The following is a 15812-nucleotide window of genomic DNA, read 5'->3' as shown; positions in this document are numbered from 1 at the left end:
TTACTTCATGGAGGGACCCAGGGCAAATAGCGAATGTCATTAATCATTCATAGTGATCACCCTCGATATAGATTAAGGATATCTATGGACATGTCATCGAGAAACTCTCTTGCTAATTTATGTAATTGAAATGGCTTGAGATTGTACTGAGGAGAATCATCTGTGATGTCATTTTTTTTTTGAATGGAGATTCATCCATGTTATTAGTAACACGTAAGTGAATATACAAAATGAATGTAATCCTCAATTCTCGAGTAATTAGACTGCTAGAGTAACAATCTAAAATGTTGTTCATGTTCCACAGAGCGGAATGTGAAAAAAAATTGCATTAATTACGAAGGAAAATGCATCGAAGTTCTGTGATTTTCGGCAGAAATAATTTGCTTATCCTAGACAATCGATAGATGTTGCTTTTAAAAAGTTGCATACAAGTGAGACATACGGCATTAGTATCATTATCTGGTCAGCCCGATCAATGAATGATGTGGTTCACTGACTGCGTCTAAATACATGACTAGTGCAACTCGAGCAATTAAGTATTGGAAAATCATAGCTACTTTCAAATGACCTATATGATACCGAATACTGATTTATATCGATAATTTCTAAATCAAGGAAAAAATCTAAGGTGTCCTTCATTAAGTGATTGTGTTCTTCATATCATGATAATCAGTTCGTGATTGAAGCATACTAGCTAATGACCGCAATGCTCTATGAAAAAAAAAATCACCATGTTCAAGGGACTAATTATTGGTCTTATCATACGTGTTAAAATATTCCTGTGGAAGTGAGTGATGTAAACAAAATGTTCATGAGCTTTGTATAGGCGGACAGGAAATGGTTTAGTCCACTCCCAAATAGATTCGAGTATAGTGTCAGGAGACGCGTCAATTCTTTGTAAGTTTGTTTTTGTTTGTTTGTTTGTTTTTCAAAATGAAAAATGAAATGAAAAATCGATTAAAATAGGTTGTGGTATTTTTGCGTTTGTTCACATGACTCCCTTTTGTAAAACTCAGTGTTTCATCAACATTGTTATTGGGTTTTTTTGACGCAATCATGAACGCACACACATACATCAAAACATGAGTACAGAAAGACACATTTCTGTTAATTTTTGTGAATAGCTTAAAAAGAGAAACTAGGTTGCTTAGTCAGTACGGTGTCCGCCTCGCAGTCAAAATATGACTTGGGTTCGAGTCCCACTGAAGATGTTAGATGAGCAATGTTGTATATTGCTTGTGTATGATTCCTCTTCACTCATGGACAACGACAAACCCAGTGAAGAGATTCTCCCTCAATACACGGAAAAAACCCCGGTGGGAAACGCCGACCCCTCGTGGGGCCACATGAGAAGATTTCTGAAAAGATACCATAAACTGCGCAGACAAAGATACACATCACAGGTAACAAAAATACTCACACAGCACAAATAAACACACACTCAGACCTAAAGTGTTAAGGAAGATGAAAAAAAAAAAACACGCTTCTCTTAACATTAATGATGTGATGTCAAGAGAGCACCAAGAAATTAGGAATCAACAAAAATCTCTCCACAACAATTTTCTTCACTGATCTTATGTGCAATTCTTAGGGATGGAAACAAATGTCAGTGCACTACATTCTTAACAAAGTGTCAAAATGGCTTTCCCCCTAAATTTCTCTTCAGCTGACAATGTCACGTGGAGTACGTTTCTCATATCCGTATTAGTAGGAGGAGCTAGTTGGACGTGAGAAATAAAAAGTCTGGCAAGACTGCCAGCGATTCCAAAATGTCGCAATTAAAGGGATGGTTTAGTTTTGGTTGAGATGCAAGATTCAGATTTAAACTTTTTGCAAGATAATTAGAAACCATATAAATGGTGTATTCAAAAGCGTCCAATTCTTAGAGGAATTCAAAGTTTATGTGACGAAAGTCGGTTTTGAAATGGTTGAGACAACAACCAAAAAAAAACCCCAAAGTGAAACAAAGTGGACATAATTAAAGGTAGGTCCCATCTTTTGTTTGGACATCTTTGTTTTGAACACCTCATCCATTTAAAAACCGATTTTCATCAAATAAACTTCGAATTCCTGTTAAGATTGTATGGCCTTTAATATTTCATAAGACCTTTGTCATCTCATGAAAAAAAAATGGGAACCTGCAGCCAATCTCAACCAGAACTGTACCAATCCTTATGTACTTATGCAAGCAATCATCACAAGGATCCAAAATGCTGGTGGCATAAAATTACATTGCCGATGTGTCGGCTCATATTTTTATGGGTGTTTGGATGTAAGAACGTTAAAACTCATTTTTCTATGGATCAACCTGTATTTAAACAGCAAGTTACGCGAAATGCCCGTAGGCTGTGTGCCTTTAATAACGTCGTGACTTTGATCTGACGACATATCTTCTGCTTCTCCTGTATCTTGATACGTAAGACAGGAAACAAAGAATAGCACATCCAAAATACCCATAATTTGTTTGAGGGTATGTGGCCAATGGAGGATGAAGAGTGCGACTTATAGCTGCTGGGCTCAAGTTCTAGTTTTAGAGGTTCTGTTGTGATGGAGTTGAATAAATCTCCATTTGATATTTTTTAGGGATAATCATTACCGTGTAAACACTGGGGTTTTTTTTAGAGAGAAACATGCCTCTTCGATCACACAAGCATTGCCGGGCACTCATTTAAACATCTTGGCTAAATACGACATAGTTACTGAAAGAATTTTAATCCAAAGATTTGGAAGAGCTCAATCGCAGGATATCCTATTTAGAGTCTCAAACCTCGCCTGCAATGCCGCGGTGCTCCCACCAGCAGTAGTAGTAGTAGTAGTAGGCATATTTCATGTATGTATAGGCTCTACATAAGGGCCACTAAAAATTGGTGTCGACCCACCAAATTCATCTTTTGGTGACCCAATAGGGCAAATAAGATTCCAAATGGATTGTTACTTTTGCATTTATTTGGGGCCACTATACATCTTTTCTCGGGCCACTAAAATTTCAGATTTAAAGAGTTTAGTGACCCGAACGGCGGACCACCATACGAAAAAAAAAAAGAAAGCTCGTGTCGAGCCCTGCCACGAATATATTTTACATCCACAAAAGAACAATAAAAAACACGGATGGATTGCCCATAATCAGCTTTGTTAATATGACAATGCTGTTCTTCCATGGGGTCCATCACAGAGAGTACAAACATAAACAAACAAACAAACCATAAAAGTGAAGTAAATCAAGCAAAGTAAAACCCCAAACAGGAATGGGCCATAAAAGGCCATTTACTGTGAAAGTATTGCAAAATGTGTACATACACCGTTAAACAGAAGTGAAATACGTCTATATAAAAATAATGAAAATAATAACAATAGTAATAATAATATCAGAAAGGCTTGTTTATTCGTATGACCAACTCGTAGCCCACGGGATAGTGTCAATGACCTTCAGACAGTTACAAAATGAAGCATTGACACGTATAGTACAAATGAGTGAGAAAGTATCATGATTACACAAATCAATAAGTTGAGCAATATCCAATAATCAAGACAACAATTTCACATGAATAATAAGCCAAAAATAACGTGTTTGGAAATGTGATTGCACAACCCCGACATATATTAACTCTTTATATATTTCTTCTCCAAATTTCATTTAAATGACTAGACTATCTCATAAAACAAATAATCGGGAACCCTCGCACTCTCACCCGACCCCGACCCATACTCTGAGACCCCGTGACCCACATCCTTCTTCAAATAATCCCCAACTAACGATATCAAATTAATATAACAATACCTCTTGCTGTCCCAGAATATATATACATTTATATGAACTAAGTTTTATATATTCCCATTTGAAATTGCAGAGATACGGGGAAAATAGTGAGATAGTGAGCGTAATTCACAAAATAAGTATCATAATAATACCAAAAAAAAAAAAAAAAATAGGAGTAGAGAGAGAGATAGCGGGAAGGGGAGAATGAGAGATAAAGAAAGAAATGTGTATGACTTACTCGACTTATAGGCGTAGGACGGTGTGTCCCTTTGCACTCCTCCGGGTGAGCTCACTCCAACCTCTCCTGTCCTTTGCCTGGTTTTCAAGGTCAGTAGAGTTGATCCTGTATCACAGCGAAGTTGGTCTTTCCATATGAGGGGAGGGCGACAAGGTGGTCGTGCTGTGTGGAAGTCGTTGTAGTAAGCTTCACGTGGCAGGCGATTCTCTAGCATGGGGATGACATACCCAAACCATTTCATTCATGCCTGAGGTGATTTCTTGGCTGATGGATCTTGTGACGTTCAGAGACTTCCTGATGTCCTCATTCCTGATGCGGTCTAGAAGCTGAACGCCTGCAATGGTCCTGAGGCATCTCATCTCAAAGAAATCCAATCTGCTTGTGTCTGCCTTCCTTAGGGTCCATGTTTCAGCACCATAATATTCTCACTTTTAAGGTTCTCAAGATGTTTTGGTTTGACCATATTGTTCCTTTCAGACGGCCGAAACCCAGGCTGCAAGGGTAGTCCTTCGTTTAACATCATTTGTTACTGATGGGACAGTGCTGCCAAGAAAGACAAGTCTTTCTTTTTCTATCGCTTCATCATCTATTGTGATGTCACCTTGTTCGCTTGACATTATTCGGCACTTTGAGATATTAATTTTCATTCCCCATGCTTTACATGCTTCTTCCAGTTTCTGTGTAGAAATTTGTAGTTTATCAAATACCAGGTCTAATAGCGTGGTGTCGTCGGCATAACGTATGTTATTGATATGCATTCTGCAAATGTGGATTCCACCATCTGATGTCTTGATGCCATCCATCACATATTCGAGAAAGAGGTTGAAAAAGCTGGGCGAGAGGAGATATCCCTGCCTTACACCTGTGAGAACATCAAACCATTCAGTGATCTTTCCATTCACAAGCACTGCACATTTCGATTGATTGTAGATACTTTCAATCAGGTCCACCAATACACTGTCAACTCCAATGGAACGGAGACATTTCCACAAGGCATCCCTCCAGATAGTGTCGAACGCTGCCCTGAAATCTATGAAGTTCCAGTGAATCGGGATCCGCCTCTCTCTAGCTTTCTCCATGATTTGGCGTACTACAAATATGGCATCTGTCGTTCCTCTGGAAGTTCGGAAGCCGCATTGCTCTTCTGAGAGGTAACTGTCGATGGTCTGTTGTATTCTGTTCAGTACCATCCTCCACTTTCCCTGGTGTGGATAGTAGAGTGATAGCCCTGTAGTTGGGTCAGGCTTATCATCTTTCTTGTGTACTGGGGTGACGAGTCCCTTGCTCCAGTCTTCCGGTGTTTTACGTTCAGCCCACGCAGTATTGATGATCTTAAGGAGAAGTTGATTCATACAGGGTTCTCCGGACTTCAGAGTTTCTGCAGATATCTTATCCAAACCGCAGGCTGTATTGTTCTTCATTGCTTTGACGGCTTTTTCAACTTCTTCAATAGAGAATGGCTCACTAGGTGAAACTGCAGGAGGAGGATCCGGTATAGTCCGGAGAATGTTTTCATCTCTTGAGAACTTCACATTTAGATGAGAGCTGAAATGAGATTTCCAGCAGTCCAGGACTTCAGCAGGAGCAGTTTTCAATTCTCCATCCTTATTCTAAGCAGCCGGTTGAAGTCTTTCTTTTTCTCCAGCTAATCGCCTAACCCTTTTGAATAACTCATGACTGTCATTTTTTTTTTTTTTTTTGCATACGCTAATTCCATTTCTTGAACTTCTGAATTGAGCAGATTCTTCTTCCACTGTTTCACATCACGCTTTACTTTCTGGTTCAGACATTTGTATTTCTTCTTATTTTCTGAATTTGGATGGTTTAAAACTGTAATCCTTGCCTTCCTTCTTTCTTCACAGGCGTTACGCAAGTCTTCAAGCAAACCTTTTACACGTTTACCAATATTAAACCCGACAACTTTTTCAGTGATGTCATTAGTTGTGTCTTTGAACTTCGTCCACAAGGTTTCAACATCTTTGTCCTCGAGCTGAAGTAGCGTTTCAAAGGCTCCTCCAATCCTTGCTCTAAACTCTTCTGCGATGGCAGGATCCTTAAATCTGCTCACATCAAAAGTTTTTGGAAGGCTCTTCATTCGCTTTGACTTTGTTGGTTGCATCTCTATGTTTGCCAAGACTAGACGGTGATCTGAACCAATTTCTGCTGATGAGAATGATCTGCAATTGTGGAAGAGTTTCAGACTTTCTTGTTTTGTAACCATGAAGTCAATCTGGTTTTTGTAGGTTCCACATGGGGAGATCCAGGTTGTCCTCCTACAGTCTTTGTGTTGGAAGTGTGTGTTGCATAGGACAAGCTTATGAAGTGTGCAAAACTCCAAGAGTTTTTCTCCCCTGTCATTCCTCTGGCCCAGTCCAAACTTGCCTAGGGTTGGTGCCCATGTGCTGACATCAGATCCTACTTTTACGTTAAGTCGCCCATGACAATGAGCTCTTCTTTCTTTGGGACTTTTTGGATGTGATGGAGTAGAATGTCGTAGAACAGGTCACTGTCTTGCTCACTATGGGCTGATGTGGGTCCATAGACCTGGATGATGTTCAGAGTGCCTTCCTTCATCTTAAACTTAGCTGTTATAAGTCGAGATGAGACTGCTGCATAACTAACCAGGCTTTGTATCATTCTGTTTGATATCATTAAGGCCACTCCTTCCCTGCCGATGTTGTCTGCTCTACTGGAGAGGATGACTGTGAATTTGTCCTTGGTTATGAACGTCTCTCTGTTTGTCAGATGCGTTTCACTGAGGCCAAGGATATCTATGTCGAATCGCAGTGCTTCTTCAGTGAGAATGTCCCACAGGCAATCCGTCCTCATGGTTCTCACATTCCATGTGCCTATGTTGAGTATGTCACCACTCCTGTGTTTATGGGAAGTGTTTTCATGTATAATATGCGTCATGCTTTGTTGACTACCTTGTATCCTGGCACTTGTTCCTGGTCGCTTACTTACATTTCTTAAGTGGTCTTCTTTTCCTGTGTTGTTCTTGTTGGCGCTGTTCCTTGTAGATGTCCTCTTTCTATCGATCGTAGGAGTCTTCTTCCGGGGGTGGACTGTTGCTCTTCCTGCTGTCTTCACTCTGGGTACCTGTAAGGATGGCAGCCCTGAAGTGTCGTCGACCGGCAGATTCTTAGCACCCCTGCCACCCTTCTGCCATGGGTGGCCACCGGGACTCGGGGCCGTGGTTTAGGATCAACTTTCATAATGGATTGGATTAGATTAAGTTTCCCGAAGGAGTTGTGGCCATTGCACCGAAGTGCAGAAGACTGGGCACAAGGCCAATGAATTCCCAGCCGGGTGCAGCGATGGTATGCCGTGTCCGGGAGAGAGCTTTTGACCCCTCCGAGGTTTGATTCGGGTTTTCCTTCCCTATCCAGAGCCCTGTTGATTTCCCAGGCTGTAGAGCCCAGGTATCCAGGTTAGTACCACGAGGCAGTGCCACGAGGAGGTGGGGATGGAGCACACACAGAGAGGCGATTATGAACTGGCAGGCTGACAAATTGCTACTAGTGCATGCAGCAGGAGAGGAGAAATACTAGAAGCGGGCGGAGCGGGCGAGGGTATGGAATAGCAAAAAGGGGAGGGATGTGGAGCCGGGAAATGTGCAAACACCGGGAAGTGTGCAAACACCGGGAAATGTGCAAACGCCGGGAAGTGTGCAAACGTCTTGCCGGGAAATGTGCAAATCTGTAAATTTCATCAACGGGATATGTGCAAACGTGACGCTGGGAAATGTGCAAATGTTCAATTTTGCCGGAAAATGTGCAAAAGCCGCCGGGATATGTGCAAACCGTTCATTTCACCTATATTATGTATAGATGGAAGAGAAACTTGCAATCAAACCTGCGGATGAATCATTACTACCTTTACCACATGTCGTAGCCACCACCTGTCTATAGCGACAAATTGTCTTTTTTTTTTTTACATTTTCAACAATTTCTTGTAAACCCCATAACGGATTTTCACCAGATTTGGCAGATATCATCTTAACAGTGATATGTTTGTAATTTGTTAAAAAGAGTCCCCCCCCCCCCCCGCCCACAATCACCGCCACCAAAGGAGGAGGGTTGAAGCCTCAAAGTCCCTGAACTATGGATTTTTTTTCTCTCTTCTTCTGCCTAACCGAAAAAAGATAGAGCTAATCTAGTGCTTTGAAGACATTAATGACTGAAATTTCATTTCTAATTAGAGCGGATCCAGGGGTGCCCTGATTTTTTTTTTTTTTTTTTTTGGGGGGGGGGGGGAGGGGGTGACGCAGAGGAGGGGGATTGTCCACATTTTCAGCATCTTCTCGATAAATCTCACGACAGATTATCACCAAACTTGGCAGATAGCATCTTTACGGTGATATGATCTTTATTTGTTAAAATGAGTCCTATCCCCCCCCCCCCCGCCAAAGGAGGGGGGGGGGGGATGAAGCGTCAGATCCCTAATCTCTGGAATTTTAAAATCTTTTTCTGTCAAACCAGAAAAGATAGAGGTAAATTAGTGATATGAAGACATTAATGACTGAAATTTCAAGTTTGATTATGACGGGTCCAGGGGTGCCCAGATCGGGGGAGGGGGGGGGGGGAGGGGGATTTTTCACATTTTCAGCATCTTCTGTAAAAATCTACAACGGATTTTCATCAAACTTGGCAGATAGCATGTTTATGGTAGTATGATCTTAATTGATAAAATGAGCCCCCCCCCCCCCCCGCCAAAGGAGGGGGTTGAAGCTTCAGAGTCCCTAAACTCTGGATTTTCTTCTTCTTCTGTCAAACCGCAAAAGATCGAGGTAAGTTAGTGCTAATGAAGACATTAGTGACTGAAATTTCACGTTTGATGACAAATCCAGGGGTGCCCAGATGTGGGGGGGGGGGGATTTTCCACATTTTCAGCATCTTCTTGAAAAATCTACAACGGGTGTTCACAAAACTTGGCAGATTGCATTTTATGGTGATATGATCTTAATTTGAGAAAATGAGCCTCCCCCCCCCCCCCTCCATACGCACATACACCGCTGAAGGGGGGGGGGGTTAAGCCTCAGAGTCCATAAACTGTGGAATTTTACTTTTTTCTGTAGGGCTAAGTTAGTGCTATGAAGACATTAATGACTGACATTTCATTTTTGATTGTGGCGGATCGAGGGGTGTCCTTATCCGGGGGGAGGGGGGGGGGGGAGGGTAGAGTGAGGGGAAGGAGGGGGATTTTCCACATTTTCTGCATCTGTTCGAGAAATCTTTGACGGATTTTCACCAAACGTGGGAGGTAGCATCTCTAGGGTAATAGAATCCCACTTTGTTCGAAGGGGCAACAAGTCCAATTTGTTCCCTTTCCCCAAAGCGGGGGCTATAAGACGAGGGTAGCCACCACTTGACAGTTATAAGTAGACGTGAAATTTCATCAAAGTATGCCAACCTTCTAAAAATTGTGATCAAATTGTGTTCTATTACTCTTAGTTGTACAGAAAATTTCTTCAAATATGTATTCCTTTTGTCATGCGTAGGGTTTTCAAGAAATACCTGAAATTCTGAATTCCACCCGAACGACCCCAAACCCTCGTCTCGTCCCCTTTCGAGGGGCTGAGATGGGGGGGGGGGGGGGCTCCACCTCCTCCCACCTTTGGGGTTGGGACGGTGAAAATTCGTCATAGATTTTTCAAGAAGATGGAGAAAATTTGGAAAATCTCCCTCCTCCCCCTCACCCGACCCACCCCCGATCAGGGCACCCCTGCATCCGCCATAATCAAACATGAGATTTCAGTCATTAATATCTTCATAGCACTAACTTAGTTCTATCTTTTCCGGTCCTACAGGAGATTTAAAAAAAAATCCAGAGTTCAGGGACTCTGAGGCTTCAACCCCCCCCCCCCCCTCCTCTTCGGCGGGGGAGGGGATCATTTTAACAAATCAAAATCAAGTTAGGTGAAATTCCGTTAAGATTTTTCAAGAACATACAGAAAATGTGGAAGATCCTCCTCCTCCCCCTCACACCCCCTATCAGGGCACCCCTGGATCCGTCATCATCAAACCTGAAATTTCAGTAACTATAGTGTCTGCATAGCATTAACATAGTTCTATCTTTTCATTTTTTTTCAGAAGAAGATTAAAAATTCCAGAGATTTAGGAATCTTAAGCTTCAACTCCCCCCCCCCCGAAAGGGGGCTAGGGAGGGGAGTTGAAGCCTCCCCCCTCCCCCACACACACACATGGCCTCGTGCCCTGCATCCCTGGATTTGTCATTAAACTTCAACTACTGTCATCAATGTCTTTATAGCACCAACCAAGCTCTATCTTATTTGGTTATAAAATATAAGAAGAATTTTGATAAAACCGTAGTTCTGGGACTTTGAGGTCCCCCCCCCCCCTTCTTACGGGGGGGGGGGGGGGAGTACGACTAATCTAAACAAATTGAGATCCCATTGCCATGATGGTGCTACCTGCCAATTTTGTTAAATAATCTGTCAAGGATCTTTGAAAGAAAATATTAATGGTGGAGGTTCTTGCGCAGTTTTGACATGGGCCTTATCTATCATCTTTATACACAGTATTGCTAACGTAAATGGTTTGCACATTTCCCGGCAAAATTGAACTTTTGCACATTTCCCGGCGTCATGTTTGCACATTTCCCGTCTATGAAATTTGCACATTTCCTGGCGAGACATTTGTACATTTCCCGGCGTTTGCACATTTGCCGGCAAGACGTTTGCACAATTCCCGGCGAAACGTTTGCACATTTCCCGGTGTTTGCACATTTCCCGGCGTTTGCACATTTCCCGGCTCCACAGTGGAACATGCAGGGAGTGAGCAAATAGGAAGCGGAAAGGTGAAAAAGTGACTACTGCTGGAGTTGCGCATCTGCATGCTTTACTAACCCAAATATGTATATGTGAATATAATACATACATATAGGTATATTATATACATACACAGCCATATGCATGTACATACACACATACGGACATTAAGTAGAGGAGGTGCAGAGTGAAAAAAAAAACAATGACACGTTTATGTACTACTTAACTTTCTCGATAAAATACACTTCGTGGACCACACATGAAATCATTTATAAAAAGAAAATGTGGTAAAATGGAATTAGATGATCAAATTGAAGAGGTAGTCTCAGGAGAGGTGAAAGAAGCTAGCGTATTTCACAATCTTAATAATCCATGGATAGATCTAGAATTATGTATTGTACAAAATGCTAAAGTACAAGGCAAGCAAATTATCCACACACAAAAAAGAAGGCTCAAATATATAACTACGTCAGAGCAAAATAACACCTCAAATGGATATAAGATGTTAATGTTAAATCAGTACAAGGCAAGCAAATTATCCCCCCCCAAATAAAAAAGAAGGCTCAAGTATATAACTACGTCAGAGCAAAATAACACCTCAAATGGATATAACATGTTAAAGTTATATCAGTAAATCATAATTGAGTGTATTATTGTTTGCTTGTTTTTTAAACACAACAAATATGTATTTGTGATTTAAGCCCTCTTAGCTGTTTTCATCGAATTGAAATGTAAGACCGGATTTAAATGGAGCATAATCAGTGCTTTCATTGGCCTTTAACACGTTCTGGACATCGCTAACAAAAATACTGCAAATGATTCTACTTTATGGATGAAGGCAAAACCAAAACTTCTATAAATCCTACATAGTGAACACATTGTGTACGAAGATAATCCATGGATCACTGTAACCATGTTAACTAAGGTCAGACATTATAACCAAACAAAAAGATGATATAAAACTGTAAGAATCATAGTTTCGTTAGAATGGCTTACACTCATTTTCGAACAGTGTAAATATAGCAACATGAAACAGACTCTCAACTAAAAATTACGTCACTGCTAATCATACAGAAGAACTTGTATTTCTGGTAGGCAGCATTTCATGAGATTCAGAAGGATCACAGGCAGTGGTAAGGCATCATTAGAACAAAAAGATAAACGCGTTTTATTGGAGTGCTGAAGGCGTTACGTCACTCATTTACCATTTGCCTCTGGAAGGCCATAGCGCTTGGAAAGCCTTGAGCAACCAAAATCCCAATCTCAAACTTGTTATTCAGAAAGTAGAGCTCACTTCACCTTGCACCAGATTCCCCAGATACATTATATGTGTATATGGCTTCATGTGAAGAGGAGGAATGATTTACAAAATGCATGGGATTAACATCGAGGAAGGAAACACGTATGTAAATAATCAGGCAAACTAGAGATCTACATCATATCAACAGATGTTGCAATTTTGAGCAGATATTCGGGTTTTTTTTTCCCCAACTCTGAGATACTGCTAGGGGATGTGCTTCTATTTTGTGTCAGTCCAATGTACATAACGCAACAACCACCGGCATGCAAGGAGTCAATATAGGGAAAGAAAAGGGGGGAGGTGAGAGGAAATATGAGCGAAAAGAAGAGATAAACTTTGTTTTATTCGGGAGTACAGGATATTATGACGCATAATGCAGAATGGACATAAATATCTGAGAATTGACTTCTTCTTTCAAATTCCATTCAAACCGGTGTCACGTTTCCGCCAAAGAGACGTCATCGATTTGATTAGGTATGAACGCGGATCGATCCATGCTGCAGGGCACAAAAAATCACCGTTGGTGACCATCCCTACGGCAACGAACCGTTATCATCATCATCAACAATTTTTTTCACAGGTTTTCTTGGGATTTTCCCAAACACACAGATAACAATTGATAAACCCTTTATCTATTCATCTATTTCCGGGGAAGGTAATTGGAAACTGCAATTGATGAGGAAACCTTTCTTCTCCCTGAATGCAAAACTCAAAGCGTCTTGTGCTTTATCACGACAGAAATAATTCGTATTGAACAATATTAGGCTCGGAGATTTTAATTGGGTTTTTTTTTGGTTCATCTTTTTGAAGCGGGAAACTGTCCGTACTCACGTGTACATAATTACACCAGCGCATTCATGGACTGTCCACTCCATCATCAGGAGACAGTCATGACCTTAACAAAACAAACAAACAACCAAACAAACAAACAAAGGTGTCGCTTTGTAGCTCTATCATACAGGATAAGAGTTATTCATAATAGCTTGTGCTATCTCGCACAGCAGTGGGGATGGTCACGTGTATGACGTGACCATTTCAGGGAACCAATACTTTGTACCGCCCTTTCGTAATTCGCAATATTTCACGGTCTGATGAGTAACTGGCCATTAACACAAAGTCAATGCATTTTGATCGCATCGCATGGCCTGTTGGATCTCCCGCGCCCTGGCTCGTTATCGTGGTTGACTGGAAGACTCGATTGAACAGAATTCGCATCGACTTCAGGAGGGCAGGGAACTCGTCGCCGACCGACGCATTAGCGGGCGTTTGACATTGCCCTATTTTGGGGTAGATGCGGACTGACACGTCATTACAATCCTTATGGGGATTGAGTTTACTGAACTGCTGATGAGATTACTTACACGATGAACTGCGCCAGTGATCCACGCGCATCCTTAAAACTATGAGTGGAGACCTATGTCATGGCAGTTATTATGATGACCTTACGTCTCTACGATGAGCACTCATCCCGAGCTGCGCATGATTATGACGTCATTGAGGCGATTTGCCGACACTCGTATAACTGCTCAACTCTATGAAACGTCAAATGTCATGAATGTGCCAGTTTTGTGCTACAGTATATCAATATTCATGTCAGGTGCATTTTCTCTTGAACCACGAGTGCCTGTCTAAATCGTTTTTTGCTTCCTTACTTTTTACACATATAACACTCTCAAATTTAGCAATCTTTTTGTAGATATAATGATCAGGTGATAAATCTTATCAACTTTACCTGCAATTTGGCAATTTAGGAATACCATGCTGAGTACACTTTGTGCTTGTAAAGTATATAATTTTATTTTCCTTAAGAAACGCAAAATGACATTACTCTCTTTACCAGGATGCGTTATCACAAGAGATACCCGCAACATACTAGGGCCATCATGTTTCAATATCCAACAGAGAAATCACATATTGTCGTCTCTGCTAAATACACTCACTAGTCTCCAGTGTACCGTTTGAATGTCAGTTTTCAGCATTCAATATTTTGAAACGGATTGCCAACTGGTCACGTCACCCACGATTCATGCTGCCCACGAGGCATACAGCTCACGAGTCATACTGCCCACGAGTCATACAGCTCACGAGTCATACAGCTCACGAGTCAAACAAGCTACCAGTTATACAGCTCACGAGTCACACAGCCCAGGAATTATATAGCCCATGAATTACACAGCTCACGAGTCATACAGCCCATGGGCTAGACACTCAGTGTCACCACTTCGCATTCACATGTTGAAGAATTATACGTTGTAACGGTGCACATAGGAATATTTTTACAGAGGATATTATTCGTTTTCAGTTCAATTCAGTTCATTTGAGTTTATTTCTGCATTCCGTTTTCTAATATAACATGTAACAAACTTTGACAATATGTCATAAATTTTATGAATTGTTCAAAAGCTGTAATGCGCATGCTGAAGTACGATTGTATAAAAAACATGTAAGGATAAAATATAAAAACAATGTCAAATTGAAGGTACAGTGTACCTTCAATTTAGTTAAAAATTAAGTTAAAAGAGAATACATGCATTTCATATATATCAAATGCATGTATATATGAAATTGGAAATGCAGGGGGACATCCTCATAAGCAGAGCTTGATTAGGAAGATAAACTTACGACATAAAAAAAGAGTACATCATATAATTATACCGGCATTCACTAAAGTGAACAGCAGTGCAGAGAGTGTACAGTGTTATGAGGTGTATGCGTTATGCTCCGATGATCTTGATCTGCCTGTAAAAGTGTGTTCAGTACACTATACATTAAATATTGCACGTTCATGTTATGTGGGAAACATGTTTTGATATCATCACCTTAAACTCGTTGTTTGGAATAAATCTAAACATATTAAAGTAATGTGTAGTTAAATGGTTCCAGGCTGGCATGCCTGTACAGTGACGGGGCATCAAACTGCTAATTACTTGAGTATGAGACCGTTCTGAAGCAAATAATTTTCACACAACAATAGATATATAGTGTACTCTTAGATGAGTCCCACAAGAACTGGAACAATCATCCTCCAGCATTCCCACTGATTCCCACTGATCAGTTACTTGCCATCCCCTTTAAACCATATTGAAATGATTCAAGTGATTTGAAATTAATTAATGTGACCAGTAAGGAAAATGTTCGTACCACCCACGAACAGATTAATACTAAGCAACGGAGGGAGATATGCCAGATCATTATATTTTACATAAAATGATTATTCTGAAGAAAAACAGGGGCCCTAGAATGTATCCTTGAATACCGTATATTTGTCATTGTGTACAAGAAAAATAATATGATCTATTGTATCAAACGCAAGTCTCATGAATGTGATAGGCTGAATCAGAAGCTGATTGTTTATCGGCGAAACGTCCCACGACGTAAGTTTAAAGACCAGTTTCAAGCTTATAAAGATTTGAAGGTTGCACTTCGACTTGATGAATAATCATCTACAACGGTTTACAGCATAACCAGGTAAGTGTTCTTTTCTAAAGCCAAACTGGTCAGGGATTAGCACAATCCATTGTCATTCAAAAATCCATAAACTATTTCGAGTTCACTCTTTTCAATGATTTTAGATAAGGAGAGATGTAATGGAATCGGATGGGGATCCTGTATTTGGCACGGGATGTCCTGTTTGTTTGTTTGTTTGTTTCTTTCTTTCTTTCTTTTTGGTATTGAAATAACTACGACCTTTCTCCTTATTTGGTGAGTCTAGACAACGATCCGATAA

Source organism: Diadema antillarum, unplaced genomic scaffold (genome assembly GCF_040938485.1).
Source record: "Diadema antillarum isolate AM-2024a unplaced genomic scaffold, OU_Dant_1.0 seq00000403_RagTag, whole genome shotgun sequence".
Classification (NCBI taxonomy): Eukaryota; Metazoa; Echinodermata; class Echinoidea; order Diadematoida; family Diadematidae; genus Diadema; species Diadema antillarum.
The sequence above is the reverse complement of the archived record's forward strand: the minus strand, read 5'-3'. Positions refer to the sequence as shown.